The sequence below is a fragment of the Palaemon carinicauda genome, chromosome 13 (genome assembly GCF_036898095.1).
Source record: "Palaemon carinicauda isolate YSFRI2023 chromosome 13, ASM3689809v2, whole genome shotgun sequence".
Lineage (NCBI taxonomy): Eukaryota > Metazoa > Arthropoda > Malacostraca > Decapoda > Palaemonidae > Palaemon > Palaemon carinicauda.
In genome coordinates, this window is record NC_090737.1 from 145,952,058 (window position 1) to 145,977,962 (window position 25,905).

Genomic DNA, 25,905 nt, shown 5'->3' on the forward strand with positions numbered 1-25,905 from the left:
TCAAATGCAATTTGGGCAACTTGCAGGATTCTAAGTTTCCCTGTGTTGCACTAAATTATTGATTTACGAATATTTGAAGGATTGTTCTTTTTGGTGCCTACTTCGCCAACGATATTTTCTTTAGTAGAATTGCCAGAGGTCGTCAACAGTGCCAAGTGGGGAAGGGAGAATCAGCATATCAAGGGGATAGGGCATCATTTTCCAAAGGGTCCATAGTCCAGGATAGAGGTTTTTTGTTGCTTGTTTGGTTGGTTCACCTGCAGGAGAATATTAAGAAAGTATCCTACGTTGGAAAGGAAATGTGCATTCTCGGCTACCGGCACAGTGAGAGTATACTTCCCAGATGGTCCACTCCATACCTTACCTGTGGGATAGCACCAGAATATATATAGAGGCACAGATACAAACTAAATCCACCTGTTAGAAGTGAGACCAAGAAAATATGGAATCATCTTCCCCATATCTGTAATAATGGGCTTCCAGCCAGAGGTCGAGAGTCCTACCTTAAGGATCGGATCCCCTCGGATTAAGATGACCCAACCATTGAAAATAGTAGTACCTCAAATGGCTCAAACCATCTTTAGGATGGCTGATGGCTGAGATCATCCAATAATCTCACGTAGAGCTTTGAATACAAATACTTCCCAACCGTGACCCGCTCTCCCATTCATCTAAGCAGGCAGCAATAACAAATGTGGATATATACATGCCAATTAACAAAAGATGAAAAATAAATAAATGAACAAACAAAAGGAAATATATATATATATATATATATATATATATATATATATATATATATATATATATATATATATATATACAGTATACATATATATATATATATATATATATATATATATATATATACAGTGAACCCTCCCTACTTCGCGGTTCGACAATCGCGGATTCACCACTTCGCGGGGTTTTTCCATAACCCATATATATATACATATCGCGGATTTTCCAGAAAATTCGAAAATACCGCGAAATCTGAAGACCCCCAAATACGATATTTTGTTACCTGTAATTCCATTAATACTGTAATTAGTAATATCTGCTCTTACTGATTGTTCATTGCATTACATATGATATATAATTCAGCACAGAAAGAAATAAAACACGAAAAGAGAATGTGATCATACGATAATTCAGTACGTAGTAAAATTAAATCGAACATGAAACGCAAATCAGATGCAGTCATACCATATTAGAATGGTGTGTACTGTAATGGATGTGCTTCTTTTCCATGAATCTTTTGTATGTATACGTACGTAGTACAGTACTGCATCCAATAATATTCTTTGTTGCAAAAATCACATTTCGAATAAGCGTACGAGAGAGAGAGAGAGAGAGAGAGAGAGAGAGAGAGAGAGAGAGGCGTAAAATAGTGTACGTAAATTTTTATTATTATTGTTATTATTATTATTATTGTTGTTGTTGTTAATAAAATTATTATTGTTATTATTATTATCATTATTATTATTATTATTACTGTACAGTATTATTATCATTATTTATTATTATTACGGTATTGTACTTAATCTACGTACGTTCAGTATGCGCGGGGCATCTTCTATGAGTAACCAACGCATCATAGTACTGTAAGACGGGTTGTGATTGGTTCAAGCGCTGATAGATGACGAATCAGAACTCAAGTTTTGTTATCTAGCCTGTGATTGGTGTTTTGCCCGCATCTTCTACCCGCAGCATCAAAGTTCTCGCGGGGCTGGATCGTTCACTTTCTCTTACCGCGTATCGCTGAGTAGACGTTCTTAAGTTTGTGAAGTTTAATCTGTGCTGTGTGCGACCTTTTTAAGTTGAACTTTTTGTTACAGTACTGTACGTAAATCCTACTGTAATGGCTCCCAAGCGTTCTGCTTCTCTTAAGGCTGGTAGTGAGCCTAAACGCCACCGAAGGATGATGACGATAGCTGAGAAGGTTACGCTTCTCAACATGTTAAAAGATGGTAGAAGTTACGCGGCCGCCGGCCGCCATTTTGGCATCAACGAATCCACCGTTCGCTATATCAAAAAGGACGAGGCGAACATTAGAAAGACGGCTGCAATCACCTTTAGCAGATCAGCGAAGCGAGTCGTTACAACGCGTAATAAAACGATCGTACGCATGGAAGGTGCTTTAGCTGTGTGGATTGCCGACTGCCGGAAGAAGAACATAGCGTTGGATACGAACACCATCCAAACAAAGGCTTTGAGTTTATATGAGAATTTTGCTGCAAAGGAACCTAAAGACGACGACGGCAACCATGCTGAAGATGATGATGATGCAGATGATCCTCAACCAGGGACATCCACTGATTCCCAGCCTCAGAAACGTTTTTCCGCAAGCAAAGGATGGTTCGCGAAGTTTCAGAAACGCTTCGCCCTGAAAAGCGTTTCCCTGCATGGGGAGTCTGCTTCCGCTGACACTGCCACTGCTGAAACTTACGTGAACCAGACGTTCAAGAATATTATCGCCGAAGGTGGATACAAGCCGGAACAAGTCTTTAATATGGATGAGACTGGCTTGTTTTGGAAGAGAATGCCGTCGCGAACTTTCCTGTTCAAAGAGGAAGCCAAAGCCTCTGGCTTTAAAGCATTCAAGGATCGCGTTACCCTCGTGATGTGTGGCAATGCTGCTGGATTTTTGTTAAAGCCGGGGCTTATTTATAAGTCGAAAAATCCTCGCGCTTTTAAAAATAAAAATAAGAATCTCCTTCCCGTGTACTGGATGCATAATCAAAAAGCATGGATTACGAAGATGCTGACCTCCAACTGGTTCCACCAGTGTTTTATCCCGCAAGTCAGCAAATATCTCGTAGAGAAGGGCTTGCCATTCAAGATCCTTCTCCTTATGGATAACGCTGGTGGACACGCAACTGACCTGTCGCATGAGGGCATTCAGGTTGAGTTCCTGCCACCCAACACCACGTCATTAATTCAACCGATGGACCAGGGGGTTATCAGGGCGTTCAAGGCCCTCTACACGAAGAATACCTTGGCGGACCTCGTTGCGTGTGTGGATGCTGCCCAAGATGACGAGGATGAAGATTTCAACTTGAAGGCGTACTGGCGGCAGTACACCATAGCCATGTGCCTGCAGAATATTCAGAAGGCACTTCAAGAGATGAAACCTGCAACCGTGAATGCGAGCTGGAAGAAGTTGTGGCCCGATATTGTTTACGACGACAAGGGATTTACTCCGTCGGAAATCCAACACTCTGCAATACGGAAATCTGTGCAGTTGGCTGCCATAATTGGAGGTGACGGGTTTGGCGACATGACGACTGAAGACGTCGACGAGTTGTTGGACTGCCATTCCCAGCCCCTAACTGAGGCAGACCTCGAAGACCTGACGAAATCGGCAAGTGAGGAAGAGAGTGATACCCAGGAAGAGACCCAAGAAAATGTCGAAGAAACGGGCTTAACATTAGAACGGCTTGCCAAGTTCTGCAACCATATCAAGGAGGCGAAAGAAATGTTACAAGAGTGGGACGAGGATATGGTTCGCTCGATGCAATTCTCCAACAAGGTCGATGACATCATGACTCCCTACAGGATGCTCTTGGATCGAAAAAAGAAGCAGCGGCAACAACTTCCGATCACAATGTTCTTCCAGCCTCGCAAAAAAGAGCCAGTTCCTCCTGCTAGTACGCCTTCGGAAGAAATTGAAGAAGTTTCCCAGGAAGAAGTTGAAGAGGTGTCCCAGGAAAAGACACCTCCGTCTGAAGAGACGTAAAATACTATCATTGACTGCACAGTAGAACACATCATCAGCTTCATCATCATCATTTCTACTGTGCAGCAAATTCATCGCCATCACCATTCAAGTTTTTCTTCAACTTCTTTCGTGGTGAGTACAGTAACAATCTTTATTTTTTACTTTAATATTCTTACTGCCTGTTTTATAGTTTAGTAATGTACGTACTGTATGCATTAAGTTAAAGGGAAGGTTTTAAAAGTCTACATGTTGTAACCTATCATATTTTTTTTGTTTAAAATTTACATTTACGTACGTAAAACAATCTCTCTCTCTCTCTCTCTCTCTCTCTCTCTCTCTCTCTCTCTCTCTCTCTCTCTCTCTCTCTCTCTCTCTCTCTCGTAAATTGTTTTCCTGCTTTGCTACGTACAATACTGTATAATTTATATTTGTAAGGTAACATATTTTGTAAATACTTTTACTGTAAATACTGTATGTACTGTATCATTATTTATCACTATCATCATGCGCGTTAAATGCCTTGTTTGTTCTGAGCGTGGTTGTTTACTGAGCGTACACGCCGTCGTTTCAGGCGGCGTCATAAAGAAAAAGATTTCATTTGGAAGTCCTAAGAAAAATACGTAAACTAAAACATTGGTAATAAAAAAATCAACATACAGTACTGTATAATCAATATAATCGATGCAAAAACTAACCTATACATATATGTGTACACTAAATGAGTTTGTTTCTTCATTATGATCAGAGATGAACGTAAACAAAACATTGGTTGCCATTTTTTATCGTGCTTTTTAGGTGTTTAGGAAACGCATGATATAAAATCGCCTTTAATATTTGTGCCTGTTTTAGTTTAGGGTGCTGTAGTACATGCATTAAGTGTTCTGTATATTAAAGGGTGGTTTGTTAACAGTACTACGTACAAGGGAAGGTTTTAAAAGTCCGAATATACATGTTAAATAAATAGGTAAATATGATGTCACTACTTCGCGGATTTTCACCTATCGCGCCCGCGTCTGGAACCTATCTACAGCGATAAACGAGGGTTCACTGTGTATATATATATATATATATATATATATATATATATATATATATATATATATATATATATATATATACAGTATACATAAGGACAGCAAGACGAAAGAAAGTTCATAAAATTGAAAGGAGGTAGAAGTGATTTGGAAAAGCAGTAATAGATAACGGAGAAAGGAATTTAGATTCAAAGTGAAGGATCAATTCCCCTAAGTTCAAGAACCCCCTTGCACGTCACGATGCTTCAATATGGAAACGATATTCCTTGTTGAAGCATTAGGACTTTGAAAACGTATTCTATTGTTCTCAAGCACGCCTAGAGAGAGAGAGAGAGAGAGAGAGAGAGAGAGAGAGAGAGTGTGTGTGTGTGTTACAAGGAATTAAAAGGATATTGGATGTCTCAAACACTTTTAGCCCATCTGCAGAGACTTCATTTGCTCTTTGGTGGACCAATTTAGTTTAAACATTTAGAGGGTTCTTATGATCTTGTCTAACTTATTCTTGAACTCATTTACCTGTGTTACTGTTTACTACATCCATTGGAAGTCTATTCAAAGTATTTTCTATTTCGTATGTAGAGGAATTGCCATATTGAGTGGTGCTATATCTTTTCAATTCCAGTTTGTATCTGTTACCTCTGGACTAATTTGTGCTAAGCGAGAATAGATTGTTGTAACTCACATTTCAAATCAAAGCAGTGCAATATAAGTATTATAGCTTGCTATGCCATAACAAATGATTCCCCTGAAAAAAGCAAAGATGAATACTATGAAGAACTGCAGAGGGTAATAGATGAGATCCTTGTGAGAGATATGAACATTGTGATTGGCAACTTCAATGCTAAATTTGGAAGTAATAATCAAGGGATTGAGAATGTGATGGGTGTCAAGGGTCTTGGCAAAGTTGCAAATGAAAATGCAGCACATTTCATAAGTGTCTGTTCAGCAAACAATCTTGTCATTGGAGGTACTCTTTTCCAACACAAAAACACCCACAATGTGGCAATTACAAAAATCAGATAGATCACATTGCCATTAATAAAGAGAGAAGAAGATGCTGAGAAATGCAAGAAGCTATAACAGTGCAGATATAGGCAGTGATCACCAGCTTCTCATTGCCACACTGAAATTAAAACTGAAAGCACCCAACAAAAAGATGAATAGAATACCTAGGTTTGATAAAACAAAGCTTTTAGAAGAAGAGCACAGAGAAACTTTTGCAACTGAATGTAGGAATCAATTTTCAGTCTTACATTAAGAGATGAAGAACAGACAATTAATGAAGAATGCTGTGATATCAAGAACACATATTAGTAAGTTGGTAGTGAAGTCTTGGGACACGCAGTTACACGGATAAAGCCATGGATATCAAATGATACTTGGGAAACTATAAAAAGGAGACAAAGACAGAAATTGATTGCTGAAAGTTTTCGAAAAAGTAATGAAAATTTCAAGGAACTGGCTATAGTGTAAAAATTGCTCATATAATTATTAATGAAATCTCTATGGGGGCAAAGAAGAAAAAGCATATACCTCCCATCAAAAAGAGAGATGGCTCTGTAATAGCAACAGAAAATGAAGAGAGACAACGTCGGATGGAACACTTTAGTGAGATTATGAATAGGACATTTAAAGGGAATAATTTGATTGATATACCTGACGCTGATGAAGACCTTGATGTGCCCATGAATGAATTCAATGCGTTTGAAGTCAAAGCTATCCTAAAAAAACTAGAGATGGAAAGCCCTGGGATACGATGGAATAACTGCCGAGATGATACTGGCCGAAAGTGAAGTGACTCCCAGACTACTCCCAAGATTATTTTGTAGAATGTGGCATGAAAAGCAAAACCTGATGAATGGGATTTAGGAGTGTTGGTGAAAATAGCAAAAAAAGACCTGACCAATTTCTGTAATTACAGAGACATAACACTTATGTCAGTTGTTATGAAAATATATAGTATGCTTATTCTAAAGAGACTGGAGAAAAAGATTGATGAAAAGCTGAGAGATGAACAAGCAGGATTTAGTAAAGGTAGAAGTTGCACAGATCAAATTTTTATTTTGAGACCTGTTTTACACCAATACGTAGAATATAGAAATCCACTTTTGATGGCATTTGTGGACTATGAAAAAGCCTTTGATATAGTGTGCACCGGCCAATTTTATGGGGATTTCTACGTTATTATGGAATTCTTCTTAAATATGTAAATTTGATTAAGGCTGTTCATGAGCATAGCAAGTGCATAGTTAATGTTAATGGAGTCTTATCAAATGAATTTCCAGTCAACAGCAGAGTACTCAAAGGGAATGCTGTTTATCCCCCTCATGGATTTTGTAATGCGTAGAACAGTCAGAGATGGTGGATAAGGATTGGACTGGATTGGTGATAGGAATTTAGCAGACCTAGAATATGCTGATGATGCTGTCCTTGATAGCAGAACACCACAGTATTCTCTATGCTTGCTTACCAGAATGGATGAAATATCACACGAGGTTGGGCTGAAGATAAATATAAGAAAGACAGAGATGATGAGAACGGAGCATGCAATGGAAGATGAAATATCATTGGAAGGAGAAAGGATTAATGAGGTAGAATTCTTCATTTATCGATTTAAGAACTAAGATCTCCAATACAGGGTCTTTAAAATTAGAGTTTAGTGAAACACTGAAAAAAGCAAATAAAAAAAAGGCTAGGTTAAGTAAAATTTGGAAATCCAATGACCTAAAATTACATAAAAAAATCAAGAGACTATATATCAGTTTAGTGAGATCAGTGTTACTCTATGGACACGAGTCATGGTATGACAATGAAACAATCTCCAATAGATGTAGTAGATTTGAGAACAAAGCCCTCAGAAGGATATTGGGAATTAAACGGCAGGACAAGATTAGAAATGAGACTCTTAAGAGAGATTACTCCAGTGCTATACTGTATGTGGACGAGATCATGATGAGTGCTAGATGGACATGGTTTGGTCACGCTCTACGCACTCCCCAAGAGAGATTAGTTCACCAAATGTTCAGCAGGGCTCCACAAGGCACTAAGAGATTTGGAAGACCCAGGCCTACATGGCTTAAAACTATGAAGTGCGAAGTAGATGATTATGAATGGAGAAGTATTGAATTAAATGCTCAATATAGAGAAGACTGGCGAAATCGAACCAAGGTCCTTTGCGCCAATAGGAGTAGGAGGAGATGATGGAGAGGAATTTCATTATAACACAGGACTCTCCGTAAAATTGGCTGGTGCACACTATCGAAGGAATTAAAGACTGCCAAAATTAATTAGCTTAGTATATAACTTGATACTTTTCACTGTGACCTGTGATTGAAGTTTTCCAGCATTAATTACATCTCACTTGCAATTTTTTTTTTTTCAGCTATTGCTTTAATCAAAAGCACAAATGATTGTCCAATGGTTGTGCATGATACATGTGACAATCAAACTCTCAAGTTTTTTTTTTTTTGCATCAGTAAGCTGCTAATACTGAACTAACTAATTTATGGAAGTTTACTCTTCTAAGTGCTTTGCTGTATATATCAATGACATCATTTGATGGATTCACCCATTTTCATTTTGTTTTCTTTATATGATGAAGGTGGGATGATAATTACAGTTTGTAAACTTTAATGCATCAATGCACACCTACCACTGTAGACTTTTTCACTTAAAAACAATTGAGCCTGTGATATCTGGTGTTACTTATGGTAGTGTTCTTGGCCCATTACCTTTCATACTATATACACATGACATGTAGTTTGGCCTAGAAAACAAGCTTGTTGCATATGCAGGTGATGATACTCTCTTTGTATCAATTCCATATCCTGAATGTAGATCTGAGTTTGCTGAAACCCTTAATAGAGATCTATCTAAAATTAGTGCATACTGAGAATTATGGGACATGAACTTGAATCCTAACTAAACTCAAAGTATGATTGTAAGTAGGTCAAGGACAATGGCTCCTCAACATCTGGATCTCAGCATTGATATTGTTTCTTTATCTCTGTAAGACCTTTACAATTTTAGGTGTGATTCTCAACAGCAAATTTATTTTTGAGAAAAACATTAGGACTGCCTCTTCTTCAATTGCACAAAAATTTGGCATATAGAGAAAGTCTTGTGAGATTTTCGATGATCAATCTATTTTGAAGAAGGCTTTTAAATCTTTCATTCTACCTTGTTTCAAGTATTGTTCAGCCGTCTGGTCTTCAGCTGCTAATTCTCATCTTAATTTGTTGGACAGGACATTATGGCCTATTAAATTTCTTATTCCTTATCTAGATATTAATCTCTGACGTCGTCGTTCAATTAGTTCGTTATGCACGCTGCATAAGATTTTTTATAATTTTGACCATACTTCACATTCAGTTCTTCCAGGACAGTACCATCTTTTTTTTTTAAACTATGTATGCAGTATATTCTAATAGACATGCCCTCTCCATCATGAAGCTTAATATTACTCAGTTTTCTAGAAGTTTTATTATGACTCTGACCAAGTTGTGGAATGATTTTACTAACCGGGTAGTTGAATCGGTAGAACTTCATAAGTTCAAACTTGCAGTAAGTTTTTAGTGTTGAATAGGCTGACATAATTATTTTTTTATAGTTTATATATTAAAGATCTGTTTTAAGGTTGTTGCTGTCTTAAAATACTCTTATTTTAATTGAACATTACTTCTCTTGTAGTTTATTCAATTCATTATTTCCTTTCCTCACTGGACTATTTTTCCCTGTTGGGGCCATTGGGCTTATAGCATCCTGCTTTTCCAGCTAGGGTTGTAGCTTAGCTAGTAGTAATAATAAAAGTAATAATAATACTATTTCATTTGAAAACTTTGACAAGTGGTAACGGTTTGGTCTGATTGACTTATTTTGAGTTTTCTGACATCCTGACATCAAAGGTCATTGATGTCAATATATCATTTGTTATTAATAAAGAAAAGATGGAAATTTAATTAAAAGCCATAGAAGCAAATATGTCCTTTTTAAATCTAAATAGGTTTCAGAAGACCTGCTTCTGAAATAAATCTAGATAACTGCTAGCTTAGTACAACACATCCTGTTCAACAATCTTGACAAAGATGAGCCTGCCATTCCTCAACTCAAGCCTCAAACAGATATCTATTTCTTTAGGTGCCAAAAGTGGGGAATTTGGTCTACAAATGCCTTACTGTTAGGAGGTACCAAACAGTCGTTGCAATATGGCTGGTATTGGTCAGTCATCAAATAAGTTTGGAATATAATCATGATTATCTTCCTTGTCATCTGAATATAATTTATGAACATCTAAAATTGTATGTCAAAACAAAATGAGGATGTGTTAAATGATTTTGATCGCGAATCAGAGTCTTTAGGTTCATCAGATATAGAAATGGATAGACTAAGAATAGAAACTTGTTTAAGAGAGAAAGAGTTAAAGGCAGAAGCTGAGAGTGAAAAACTAGAAGCTGAAATAAAAGTTCAAGAGATTAATGTTCAAAATGAGTTAGAACTTGAAAAAAATTAAACAGGCTAATTCTAATGATTGATATATATATATATATATATATATATATATATATATATATATATATATAAATATATATATATATATATATATATATATATATAAAAATATATATATATATATATATATATATATATATATATATATATATATATATATATATATATAAATTCCAATATTTTTAACGAGGATAGATTTTTGGCTCCTATCAATGAAAAGGATTTAGATGAATATTTTGTGTTTTGGGAGAAAAGCTAAAAAATGTATGTGGCCAGCAAATAATTGGTGTTATATGGTGTCAGGCGTTTTGTGTGGTAGGGCACCAAGGTACATGCTTCCATTGCTGAGGATTGAGTTGAAGATTATGAATTCTTGAAAAATGCTACTTTACAGGCCACTGAACTGACTCCATAAGCTTGTAGGATGAAATTTAGGAGTTGGACAAAACAAGATAAACAAACATATGTAGAATTTAGTAAAGAACAATCAGACTGGTTTGATAAATGGTGTAAGGGAGCAGAGTGTAGGGATGATTTCGACAGATTAAGATATTGATTGATTGATTTGAAGTTTTCTGGTATCCTGATATCAAAGGTCATTGAGCAAATATAATTTATTTTAAATAAAGAATAAAAGAATATTCAATTAAAACCATAAAAGCAATTGTGTCATTACAAACATTAAATAACTTTCAGAAGACCTACTTCTGAAATAAATGCAAAAATGCCGCTAGTATTGTAAGACCCATCGTGTCCAAGAATCTTGGCATGGATGAACCCGCCATCCTCACGTCGAGCCTCGAACAAAGGCTTTGGATTTGGAGTATAAGTAGTTCTAGTTGTAGAGGTGCTCTCCCTATAGTATCTTTCATATCTACTGCCGAACTATATGGCATACTAACAGCTATTGACAAAATAGCCTTCAAAGATGAGGGCAATTTTATCAGGTTTAGTGATGCAAGAACTGCCCCACAAGTTATAAAAGTTTTTAATTCTAGTAACCCTTGAGTTTGAGGGATTCTAGAGTTTCTTTTTAATATTGACCTGAAAAGTATAACAGTTCGATTTTGCTGGGTTCCGGCACATGTAGGAGTGTCTGGAAACGAGGAGGCAGATTCATTGGCAAGGAATACTGCAGCTGAGTTGCTACTAAGAGGGTATCCCATTCCCTAAAATGACTTTTAACCTACAATTACGAATTCTATTTATAATTGGCAACAGTATTGGGATAGTTCAATTGAAAATAAGATGAGACCAATTGCAAATGTTATATCCCGTTGGAGGTATAACTTGATGCGCCGAAAGTGGGAGTCTACTCTTTGTCGTCTCTGCATTGGTCACACTCAAATGACACATGCGTTTCCGCTAACTGTCCCACACCAACCTTATTGCGACGACTGTTTGATACCCTTGACAGTGAGGCATTTTTTTACTATTCAGTAAAAAATGCCTCACTGTCAAGGGTATTAAACAGTCGTTGCAATAAGGTTGGTGTGGGACAGTTAGCGGAAATTTATGTGTCATCCGAGAGTTACCAATGCAGACGACGACAAAGAATAGACTCCCACTTTTGGGGCATCACGTTCTACCTCCAAGGGGATATAACATTTGCAATTTCCCTCAACTTATTTTCAATTAAACTATCCTAATGCTGTTGCCAATCATCATAAATAAAATTCTTAATTGTAGGTTAAAAAATCATTACAGAGAATGGGATACCTTCTTAGTAGCAACTCAGCTGTAGCATTCTTTGACAATGAATCTGCCTCCTCATTTCCAGACACACCTACGTGTGCCGGAACCCAGCAAAATCGAACTGTTATACCTTTCAGGTTAATATTGAAAAGAAACTCTAAAATCTTTAAAACTAAAGGGTTACTAGAATTAAAAACTTATAAAACTTGTAGGAAAGTTCTTGCATCACTAAACATTGTAAAATTGCCCTCATCTTTTAACGCTATTTTCTCAATAACTGTTAGCATGCCACATAGTTCGGCAGTAAATATGAAAGATACTATAGGGAGAGCACCTCTACAATTAGAACTACTTATACTCCAAATCCAACGCCAACATCAGACTTGGAGCCATCGGTCTATATAAAAGTTGATTATGTTCTTCGACCTGTTCCATAAAAAGAAACCTGGCTTCTAATTCAGTCATGTTCTTTTTTATACCATAATTTTTTACAAACAGATATCGCTGGTAATTTCCTTGGAGGGGTTGGTGATATCCTAAATGGAAGAACTCTCTTGCTATATCAAGACTGTTTATTAATTATTTTACCCAAAAACCATAAGGTTGACAAGATTTTGGGTGTTACACAAAATATATACAAGGCCTTACAAAGTTTGCAGTCTGACAGGCTGAAGAATTAGGAAGTTTTTTCAACCTAAACCAATATCGAACAATAGAAGACTTTCCATAAAGGTCTGAAGGTAATTCTCCAGTGTTAAAAAGTAGACTTGGGATCAGTGAAATTCTAAACGCTCCAGTGGACAATCTAATACCGGAATGATGTATAGAATCTAATATTTTCAATCGGCTTGGGGTGGCTGAAGGGAATATTTCACACCCATAACTAATTTGTGAGAAAATTAAGGGCTTGTATAATTTTAAAAGTAGTGGTATGGGACAATACTTTTAAAAGATTCAGAGCCTCAAGACATTTGGCTTTTGATACCTTTAAGTGAACACCCATGTAAGTCTACAATCAAATATCAGACCTTAAAACCTAGCTTCATTTATATATGGGATCCGTTGACCTTTTATGTATATATCTGGGTCTGGATGTACTCCCCCGAATACAACAAAAATGGACAACAGTACCTTTACTTGTCGAAAACTTAAACCCATTCATATCAGCCCACTGAATAATTTTCTCAATTGAAAGTTGTAGTTTTCTCTCAAAAATTGCTAGTCTAGAACCAGCAAATGATATGGAGAGATCGACTACAAATAGTGCTGAAAGAATATCTTGGGGGGATGACGGAGGATATCCCATTTATAGCTAATGCAAATAAGGTTACACTTAACATAGTACCCTGGGGAACTCCTCCTTCCTGACATTTACTCTCTCATAAAGCTTCCTCCACTCTAACTTGAAAAATTCTATGTGAAATAAATGACTCAATGTACAATGGTAGCTCTCCTCGTAATCCAAAATTATGAATGGTTTTAAGTATACCATATCTCCATGCAGTATCATATGCCTATTCAAGGTAAAAAAAAGACTGTTAAATGATGATGTTTGGAAGCAACGGCTTCACAAATAAAGGACTCTAGTCGTATCAAAACACTAGTCGAGTACATTTTTCTAAATCCACACTGAATAGGTGATAAAATACCATTTTCTTCGAAGTACCACATCAATCTTGCATTGAACATCTTCTCTATTATATTACATAAGCAAGAAGTCAATGCAATTGGTCAATAATTTGCTGCTAAAAACTTATCCTTAATGGGTTTTGAAAAGGCTAAAATAATGGGTAGTTCCTAAACACTTGGACAACTATGATCTAGCCATACTCTGCTAATAATAGTTAAAATAAATAATTTGGTATTAACAAGTACATGTTTAATAATTGCATTTGAAATTCCATCAGGTCCTGGGGCTGTTTCATTACATGTAGCAAGTGCAGAATCAAATTCCTCTTTCGGTAAAATGAGATTTGTACGACTTTTCCCTTCTGTTGTGAAGTAAAAATTTTTCTTTTCTTCCATGCTCCTATACTGGTGACTAGGAACTGCTTCACACTCGCATAATACATTCGAGAAATGATCAGCCAGGGCATTGCTAACCTCGGTTACTCCAGTCACATACTGACAATTCACCTTCAACACTGGTGGCGGGTTAGGGGTGAATTTTCCTGTTATCTTTCTTACATTCCTCCACACAGAAGGTGGTGGTGTTCTACTGTTTATGGAGGAAATAAAAGACAACCATGATTGGCGCCCAGCTTCATTCATGGCTCGACGGAACTGTGATCTACATTTCTTGTATATAAATAAAATCTCCTCTGTAAGGGGTCTGCACAATCCAGTTAATAGATCTTTTTGTGGTAGTAGGTTGGCCAGGGCACCAGCTGCCCGTTGAGATACTACCTCTAGAGAGTTATGGGGTCCTTAGACTGGCCAGACAGTACTACATTGGATCCATCTCTCTGGTTAAGGTTCATTTTCCTTTTGCCTACACAAACACCGAATAGTCTGGCCTATTCCTTACATATTCTCCTCAGTCCTTATACACCTGACAACACTGAGATTACCAAGCAATTCTTCTTCACCCAAGGGGTTAACTACTGCACTATAATTGTTCAGTGGCCATTTTCCTCTTGGTAAGGGTAGAAGAGACTCTTTAGCTATGGTAAGCAGCTCTTCTAGGAGGACACTCCAAAATCAAACCATTGTTCTCTAGTCTTGGATAGAGCCATAGCCTCTGTACCATGGTCTTCCACTGTCTTGGGTTAGAGTTCTCTTGCTTGAGGGTACACTCGGGCACACTCTTCTATCTTATTTCTCTTCCTCTTGTTTTGTTAAAGTTTTGATAGTTTATATAGGAAATATTAATTTAATGTTGTTGCCGTTCTTAGAACATTTTATTTTCCTTTCTTTTCTTTCCTCACTGGGCTATTTTCCCTGTTGGGGCCCCTGGGCTTATAGCAACCTGCTTTTACAACTAGGGTTGTAGCTTAGTAAGTAATAATAATAATAATCAGTGCAGGGCAATTAGTTCTGAAAACCACCAGGGGACTGGTCGTTTGAATAACCCTGTGGTTTTGGGAAATGAATTGACTCCTGGTGTATAGTGTGTTCCTTTTAGTAAGTCTATGGCATCATTAACACTTTCAAACTGTTCTGCATCCACTTCAATTCCGCTTAGCTCACAAAATTTATCCCAGTCAGCCTTGTCAAGATTCCATCGTGGCGATCTCTGTAAAGATGGACCATTGTTGGTGTTTATAATGATTAGGGCATTATGACTAGTATGCCTATCATACAATGTCCTCCAATCGGAATCAAGCAGGCAGTTACCGCATACAATTGATAGGTCAAATCATGACAAGGTACCTGTCTGGACATGGAAGTGTGTAGGCTCTCCTGTATTAAGGAGTCCAACATCCTCATTTTCCGCAATTGATGATATGATATTTCCCCTCGTGTTTGCTAAAACATCACCCCACAAAGGATGTCGACCACTCAAATCGCCAAGTAGAAGAAAAGGTTGAAGGAGTATCTCCTCTACTTGGTTATCATACAAAATGTTATTGTTTGGAAGCAAGTACAGAGAGCAAATTGTATATTTTCTCCCTATATCAAACTGTACAACCACTACCTGCAGATGCGTACGAATAGACAAAGATATTTGGGGAACATCTCAACGAAACATATATGGAACTTCTGCCACGGCTCCCTACTTGGTGATCATATGGTGTCTTATAGCTAGTATATTCACGAGGACAAGGAGTATTATTATCAAGTTTGGTGTCTTGTAAACATATAATTACGGGGGAGTGCTCATGAATGAGGAGCTTAACTTCTTCATATTTGGCCCTTAAACCCTGACAAATCCATTGCAAAATGGAGGAAAAACTATGATTTATATTCTGGAACACATATTGAATGAGGTCTTCCCATTTGCAATTTTTGGATTAACATTATTTCCTATAGGCTTTTTAAAAGAGGGTCTTGATAAATTAGGTTTTATATTTGCCTTATTCATGTTCTTTTGCCCTAATTGTTGAGGGGATGGTGGACCTCAACTTGAAATTTGGATTGATTTTTAAGTTGTTTTCTTGTTGATCTGAAATATCAACAGACAAAACATCATATCTATTTGATGTCATACTTTTGGTGTTCTTAATGGAAGGGGGTGAGAGATATGGAGGTCTCTTTTTTCCACTTAAAATTTTAGGTGGTGATTTATCAGGTTTCTGCCTCTTCCCCACTACAGATGCACATGATAATTCGGTTTTAGGTGAAACATTCATCAAATCAGGCAAAGATAGATCCTGAGAGAGGCTAGTATTTTCATTTGTAATGGGGGACAAAGGTTTAATAGTGGTTGATAACGCCTTAGTAAGTGATATATTTTCCTCATTATGCCAGATTGTTACCATATAGAATTTTTTTTCTTTTTTTTTCTACTGGCAGTAGTAGATGGGCTTGATGTCTACTGCAGCAATTTTCCTCCTGATTTCACTGCCTTGGCATAAATTGTTGATCTCTTCAATAGTCTCTTGGCATCCCCCACACTTATGTGTTCAATAATGGATTTATTGAGAGGCGCCTCTTGTAACTTATATTGGTGGTAACTCCTATCAGTAGATTTAAGAATCAAATTACAGTTTAAACACCTGGCCTCAAGTGCACACTCTCCATGGTTATGTTCAGAGCAAGTGCTACTCATTTTTTTTTTTTTTTCAGACTTTGGAAGGGTGTCCCAATTTGAAACAATTTAAACATTGAAGTGGCTTCTGTTTGAAAGATCGAACTTTAATTCTTTTATTTTCTATCACAATGTGGAAGGTACATCTCCATCCTAGAAAGTAAGATTAATCATGGATGTTCCAAGAATCTTATGCACCTTCCACACAGTTAATGGACACATGGCCATTATCGCCTCTTCTGTAAATTCATATGTTTCTATTAAAAACTAACAACCCCCCTTTCCATAACTAAAATTTAGGTGGGGTTTGAGATCCGACTTAATATCTTAATAAGTAGTAGGTTGGCCTGGGCACCAGTCACCTGTTGAGATACTACAGCTAGATTGTCATTGGGTCCTTTGACTGGTCAGACAATATTACATTGGACTCTTTTCTCCGGTTATGGTTCATTTTCCCTTTGCCTACACATACAGTGCATAATCTGGTCTATTCCTTACAACTTTTCCTCTGTTCTCATACACCTGACAACACTGAGATTACCAAACAGTTCTTCTCTCAAGGGGTTAACTACTGCACTGTAATTGTTCAGTGGCTACTTTCTTCCTGGCAAGGGTAGAAGAGACTCTTCAGCTATGGTAATCAGTTCTTCTAGGAGGACAATCCAAAATCAATCCATTGATCTCTAGTCTTGGATAGTGCCATAGCCTCTGTACCATGGTCTTCCACTGTCTTGGGATAGAGTTTTCTTGATTGAGGGTACACTTTGGAACACTGTTATATCTATTCATCTTCCTCTTGTTTTGTTAAAGTTTTTACAGTTTATATATGAAACAGTAAAAAAGTATCATACGTTGGAACGGAAATTTGCATTCTCCACTATCGTCACAATAAAAGTAAAAAGTATACTTCCCAGATGGTCCACTCCATACCCTACCCAATGGATAACAAAAAAACAGATATAGAGGCAGTTGCGTAAGCTAAACCTGCCTGTTAGAACTGAAACCAAGAAAATGTGGAATCATCATCCTGTATCTATGGTGATAGGCTTCCGGCTAGAAGCCAAGAGTTCTACCTCAATTATTGGATCCCCCCCTGATTCCGATGACCCAACCCTTGAGGATAGTTCCGCCAAAAAGGTCCAAACCATCTTATGTATGGCTGATATCCTCCAATACTCTCACATATAGCTTTAAAAGCAAACATCTCCCAAACGTGATCCCTTCTCCCATTAATCTAAGCAGGCGGTAATAAGGTATGCGAAATATGTACGCGATTTAAATAACAAAATAAAAAAGATTAATAAATGAACAAATAAAATAAATAATATATATACTTATATGCATATATAATATATATACATATATATATATATACATACATACATACATACATACATACATATATATATATATATATATATATATATATATACTGTATATATATATATATATATATATATATATATATATATATACTGTATATATATAGGCCTATATATATATATATATATATATATATATATATATATATATATATATATACTGTATATATATAGGCCTATATATATATATATATATATATATATATATATATATATATATATATATATATATATATATATATATATATATATATATATATATAATATATAAATCTATCTGTCTTTCTGTCTGTCTGTCTGGCTGTCTGACTGTCTCTAAAGATATACATACAAATACATACATACATATATATATATATATATATATATATATATATATATATATATATACATATATATACACATATATTTATATATGTATAATATATATATATATATATATATATATATATATATGCATATATATGCATATATATACATATATCGATATATGTGTAAACATATATTCACACAATATATATATATATATATATATATATATAAATAAACCATATATATTTTTGATACATTAATGTCTGGATTCTCTTAACAACCTCGGGATCAGAGCCCCAGGCGAAATCACACAAAGACAAGAGCTTGGGTCCGGCCGGGAATCGAACCCTGGTCGGCAAGCTTGTATAGACAGTGACTAAGCCACTTGGCCACGAAGAAAGATAAAAGTCAATGACAATTCTTCTGTACTTATACCTGTCGAATTCAGGTATTTTGTACTTAGAATTGAAATCAACCCATCTTCACCATCGTAGCTAATTGGTAGTTTGTTACTTGGCATTCAATTAATGATAAATTTTGCACATTTAGACGTGTTTTTCATATTCAAATAAGCCATATATATTTTTGATACATTAATGTCTGGATTCTATTAACGACCTCGGGATCAGAGCCCCAGGCGAAATCACACAAAGACAAGAGCTTGGGTCCGGCCGGGAATCGAACCCTGGTCGGCAAGCTTGTATAGACAGTGACTAAGCCACTTGGCCACGAAGAAAGATAAAAGTCAATGACAATTCTTCTGTACTTATACCTGTCGAATTCAGGTATTTTGTACTTAGAATTGAAATCAACCCATCTTCACCATCATAGCTAATTGGTAGTTTGTTACAAAATGCAAAAGCAAGATGCTATAAGCCCAAGGGCTCCAATAGGGAAAAATAGCCCAGTGAGGAAAGGAAATAATTAAACGATATAAGAAACAATGAAAAATTAAAATAAAATATTAAAAAAAAATTAACATTAAAAGATACTTGATATAGGCACTATAAAAGGACTTATGTAAGCCTGTTCAACATAAAAACATTTGCTTAGAGTTTAAACTTTTGAAGTTCTACTGATTCAACTACCCGATTAAGACGATCATTCCACAACTTGGTCACAGCTGGAATAAAATTTCTTGAGTACTGTGTAGTAATGAGCCTCATGATGAAGAAGGCCTGACTATTAGAATTAACTGCATACCTAGTTTTACGAACAGGATGGAACTGTCCTGGAAGATCTGAATGTAAAGTATGATCACAATTATAAAATAATCTTATGCAACATGCATAATGAACTAATTGAACGACGGTGCTAGAGATTAATATCTAGATCAGGAATAAAAAATTTAATAGACCGTAAGTTCCTGTCCAACAAATTAAGATGAGCATCAGCAGCTGAAGACCAAACAGGAGAACAAAACTCGAAACAGGAAGAAATAATAGAATTAAAACACTTTTTCTTCACTTTTACTTTGATGGCTGCTTTTCTGGTCCAATTCAGCAGGGGAACCCTACTTTCTACAGAATAGATTGATCACCAAAAATCTTGAACGACTCTCAATATGACAATTTTTTGTGCAATTGAAGAAGACACAGACTTAATGTGTTTCTCAAAAGTTAATTTGCTGTCGAGAATCACACTTAAATTTTTTAAGTCATACAAAGTTAAAGAAACATTATCAATGCTGAGATCAGGATGTTGAGGAGCCACTGTGCTTCTTCTACTTACAATCATACTTTGAGTTTTGTTAAGATTCAACTTAACTTGAACCATGCACTAATTTTTGCTAGATCTCTATTAAGGGATTCAGTAACCCCAGATCTACATTCAGGAGATGAAATTGATGCAAAGAGAGTAGCATCATCTGCATATGCAACAAGCTTGATTTCTAGACCAAACCACATGTCATGTGTATATAATATGAAAAGTAATGGGCCAAGAACACAACCCTGAGGAACACCAGATATCACATTCCTATACTCACTATGGAGCCCATCAACAACTCTTTGCGAACTACTACTTAAAAATTCAGTAATGATGCTAAGAAACGACCCACCTACTCGCAACTGTTTGAGTTTGAAAACAAGGGCATCATGATTAACAGGGTCAAAGGCAGCAATAAATCAAGGTCAATCATGCGAACTTCCTGACCACAATCAAGGGCTTTCTGTACAGCACTAGAGATTGTAAGAAGGGCATCACATGCTCCAAGGCCTTTACGAAAACCAAATTGCAAGCTGGAGAACAGATGCTTGCCTTCAGCAAACCTATTAAGATGTTTTGCTAGAAGACATTCAAAAACTTTAGATATGGGAATTATGGAAATTGGACGGTAATCACTTGGACTTCGGATACCACAAACACATTTACATAGTGGAGTAACATTAGCAATTCTCCAACAAGTGCTAAAAGCTCCTCTTCTTGCTAATTTTCACAAAATAACATAACTTTGGAGTTAAGAAACCTGCAGTGTTGATAAGTGGTGGAGAATTGTGTGTATCGATATGTTGGTGGGTGTACCTCAGTCATTTGATAAAAAAAAGCCACACAGTAGGTGTGCTCTTGTGATATTATCATGGCCAAAATCAGTATCTCTCTCTCTCTCTCTCTCTCTCTCTCTCTCTCTCTCTCTCTCTCTCTCTCTCTCTCTCTCTCTCTCTCTCTCAATTGTAGTACAATCTTTAGCTCTAAGCTTGATTATTTCACGGTCTGGGGCTTAGCGAGTATTAAGCACCTGAATAAAGTACAAAAACTACAATTTTGCAGCTCGTGTGGCCCTTGGGACAGTGAGTAAATATGAACATATCACTCCGCATCTGATAAAATTAGGCTGGTTAAAAATGAAAGAGATATACAGATATGATGTATGTGTTTTAATCTTTAAGATTCTAAGAGGTATTATACCAGAGTGGCTGTATAATTTTGAAATTGTAAACTCCATTACCAGAGAGGCTAACAACTTGTTTGAAAGGTGAGTTAGTTCCGATATGGGATCGAGAGAGATGTCAGTGAAGGGTCCCAATTTTTGGAATAGTATACCAATCTCTTTAAGAGAAACTCCTTCCTTACCTTCTTTTAAGTACAAATTAAAGAAACATCTTTTAAAAGGTATTTGATCTTTAAATTATATCTTGATATTTTAGCTACTTACATTTATATCTATATTTCAAAGTATTATAATGTATTAGTTTTATTTTACCTTTGAGATTTATAGATTTTTTATGTTTTGTGGTTTTTAATGCTTTCTTCTCACCATTCCTCCCTGTTTGGTGAGGGACTCAGCAGATTTTGATTGGTACTGCTAGGGTGCCACAGGCCCCCCTCCTACCATCTTCCACCACAAATAAAGCGTCATATGCCGACGCCCCTACTGCTGCTACCTTAGCAGTCACTGATGACCAGAGGTAGCAATAGGGTCTATTGGAACTGCATCACAATCAATTGCCATTCATTCCTATTTCTAGCACGCTCTTTCGTCTCTCTCACATCTATCCTTCTGTCACCTATGACTTATTTCACTCTATCCATCCCCCAAAACCTTGACCTCCTCCTGGTACTTCTCCCATCAACTCTTGAATTCATTACCTTCTTCAGCAGATGGCCACTTTCCATCAAACTCTACATGGCCAAATCACCTCAACACGTTCATATCCACTCTGACTGCCATTTCATTTCTCACCATCACTACTTTGTTCCTAACCCCATTCGACTTCTGTCTCTCCATCATTTTAATTTCCCACAACTCCGATCCTTACATCACAGTTGAAACAATCACTTTCTCATACAGAACTCTCTTTACATTTATCCCTAACCCTATATTTTTTACTATTCCCTTCACTCTCCTCAACACTACATACTTCCTTCACTCTGACATAAATCTACTTTCACTCCACCATTTGCAGTAACAAAAGAACCCAAGTACTTAAAACTGATCTATTTCAATTAACTCTCCAATCAACATGACATTCAATCTAGCACCAACCACTATTCTTTTGCATCTCATAACCTTACTCTTATCCATATTAACTCTCAACTTCCTTCTCTGAGTCTACAACCAATACAGTATCATAAGTAAACAACAACTCTTGCCTAGCAGTTTAAATCCTCGACCAAGCACTCGAGCATTCACCTATCTTACAACTCCATCAATAAACAAATTGAACGACCATGACGACATCAAACACCCATCTCAGTCCCACTCTCACTGGAAACCACTCACTCACTTCATTTCCTATCCTAACACACGCTTTACTGCCTATGTATAAACTCTTTATTGCTCGCAACAACCTTCCACCAATTCCATATAACCCTCTCACATTCTACATCGCTTCCCTAACAAATATCTTAGCCTTTCTCCAGATCCATAAATGCTACATATACCTCCTAACCTATTGTTGAATATTTTTTGCATATCTGCCTAACTATAAAAATCTAATCCATACATCCCCTTTCTCTCCTAAAACCACCCTCCACTTCTAAGCTTGCATCCTCTGTTTTATCCTTAATCCTATTAATTAACAATCTACCATCCCCTATGGTCCAAAAGGGGAAGGGAGCACACACTGTCTAAGCAATTAAAGGTTGTTTAAATGGTTGAGAGCAAGCTTGAACCACAGGAGGGCGAGCCTGTAATGCAAAGCTCTCAACCCAGCTAGGTAAGAGCGATGGTGATCACACCTGGCTACCTTGCACAGGAGCTTTGTGTGCTGATGACCCTGCGAGTCTTGTGTGACCGCCAGGGAGTACTGGTCTAACCACCTATTAAACAAATCATCAGAAAGTTCCAAAGGGTTATAGCTTTCAGGTGACAAGTCACGCTGGTGCTTCTGAGCTACCTGGTTAGGTGGACTCCCAGGCAAGGACAAACCTCTCATACTTACAAGGGCACCTGCCTAAGGTACCCAAAGGGTCTGCATGCTCGTAAGGGAGGGATGGGCAAGCACTTCCTCGTGCTAAGCGAGTTCCTACCTTAGAGGCAAGTATGCTGGGGGAACACTCGCCTGAGCGTCACCCCAGAGGGAACAGGCAAGTTTGGCGCTACCCCAGGGAGCTCTTACTCATTTTGAAAGGTGAGTGTTCTGAATCAACAATCACCAGAGTGTTTCCTCGCAGATCCTTCGATGGGATAGGATCTGCCATTGCCAATAAATATACAGGGGGCAAGAAACCGAGCATAAGGGACTCCCTCCCGTCTGCTGTAGAAGGGGCATTGCTTAAGCCAGCCCCACCAGAAACAGTAGCACTGTCTTACTGCCCATAAACCATCGCCTGCAGAAGCCTGTCCTTTGATGGGGAACCAGAAAGCTTGATCGACTACCAGACGAGGCTGAACAAGAGGAGGCAGAGGGAAGGGTACAAGGTTAGGGAGGGAGTCATCGGGATTTCTTGAACTTCAAGGAAGATGCCGGTGGTGAAGAATTCCTTTTAGAATTCTTCCTCCATCTGCCAAACCGCTTAACCTGGGAGGATAACTTCTCCCGACACTCGGCGCATGAGCATAGCCAATGAGGATACGTTTCCTCCACTGACATAAACGTGCCGGCACGCAAGAGAAAGCCACTATGCCAGGATGCACCCACATGTTGGCAACCTAAATGTTAACCACTCACACCAGAAAAGGGAAAACGAAAATTACTAGTCTTTATTACAAAAACGAATTCCAGGAGTAAAGAAGAGAGCATCCACTCTCAACCGCAGCTAAAATCAAAGTGGGGTTGTTGTGAGTGACCGGGGAGGGTGGGTTTCCCAGCTACCCACTGATAACAACTGAAGCAGTTGTTGACACCTAGTTAAAAGTTTTAGTGGCCATGTATAGGCTTGCACTGTCTTCTATCTTGTATGTAAAGAACATAGGTTTGTATTTTTGTCAAAACAAATGAGTATTAGAAATGACCACACTAAAATACAGTATGTCTGTGATGAGCTAGCAGCCGAGCTTGCAAGTGAACGGAAACGCACTGTCATCCGGAGTGATACATGATGTAACTGACTGGCTGAGCTGATACATTAAGAGCATCTATGATATGAAATGCCATCTTTCAAATTAAATTTATGTTGTTTAACAGTGCTTACTTTAGTAAGAAGAGGGGTATAAGTATCCAGCTAGCAATCCGATCTTCTGCCTCGCAATTTACTTGTCTTATAGCGTGACTAGGCATGCGGAAATGCAAGGGTTAGGCTGTAGAAGAACTAAAGTGATTAATGAATTTGAGAGACAAGAGGAACTTGACACTTATGAGGTACAGTGAACACTCAGAACATTTACTGCAGGAACACAACATAATTATCCCCACTAAACCAAACTCAACTAGAGAAGTTATGTTAGTGTAAGCAACAGAGCAGGCAAGCCAAACTTATCGCCCGCAAGAAACGGGAGAATAACAAAGGAAGTTAAATCAGTTAAAACCCAAAACGGTTCATCACTAACTTGGTTGATAAGCAAGCACTGTATTGGTGTAGAAGGGGCATTGCTTAAGCCAGCCCCACCAGAAACAGTAGCACTGTCTTACTGCCCATAAACCATCGCCTGCAGAAGCCTGTCCTTTGATGGGGAACCAGAAAGCTTGATCGACCACCAGACGAGGCTGAACAAGAGGAGGCAGAGGGAAGGGTACAAGGTTAGGGAGGGAGTCATCGGGATTTCTTGAACTTCAAAGAAGATGCCGGTGGTGAAGAATTCCTTTTAGAATTCTTCCTCCATCTGCCAAGAAGAGGGGTATAAGTATCCAGCTAGCAATCCGATCTTCTGCCTCGCAATTTACTTGTCTTATAGCGTGACTAGGCATGCGGAAATGCAAGGGTTAGGCTGTAGAAGAACTAAAGTGATTAATGAATTTGAGAGACAAGAGGAACTTGACACTTATGAGGTACAGTGAACACTCAGAACATTTACTGCAGGAACACAACATAATTATCCCCACTAAACCAAACTCAACTAGAGAAGATGCCGGTGGTGAAGAATTCCTTTTAGAATTCTTCCTCCATCTGCCAAGAAGAGGGGTATAAGTATCCAGCTAGCAATCCGATCTTCTGCCTCGCAATTTACTTGTCTTATAGCGTGACTAGGCATGCGGAAATGCAAGGGTTAGGCTGTAGAAGAACTAAAGTGATTAATGAATTTGAGAGACAAGAGGAACTTGACACTTATGAGGTACAGTGAACACTCAGAACATTTACTGCAGGAACACAACATAATTATCCCCACTAAACCAAACTCAACTAGAGAAGTTATGTTAGTGTAAGCAACAGAGCAGGCAAGCCAAACTTATCGCCCGCAAGAAACGGGAGAATAACAAAGGAAGTTAAATCAGTTAAAACCCAAAACGGTTCATCACTAACTTGGTTGATAAGCAAGCACTGTATTGGTGTATTACATTATTATCAGCTCTGCAAAAAAAAGAACTATTCTCTCTGTAATTCCCCTTAAACTAAAAATTACTTTCCTTGGCTGTTAATGTTATAATATAGGAACGTCAGTTGTTCTGTTTACAATGTAGACGCTTTGCCGCTGCGCAGCGTATACTCTACAGTTCCATAAACGATAACTTGAAACATATTTCC

At 37.4% G+C, this 25,905-nt stretch overlaps 1 protein-coding gene across 1 annotated transcript in view; it reads right to left on the reverse strand.

The window, feature by feature from the left end:
- Positions 1–25,905, reverse strand: part of kel (kelch protein) — a 660,870-nt gene that overhangs the window by 261,415 nt on the left and 373,550 nt on the right. The gene's annotated exons all lie outside the window — the stretch shown is intronic.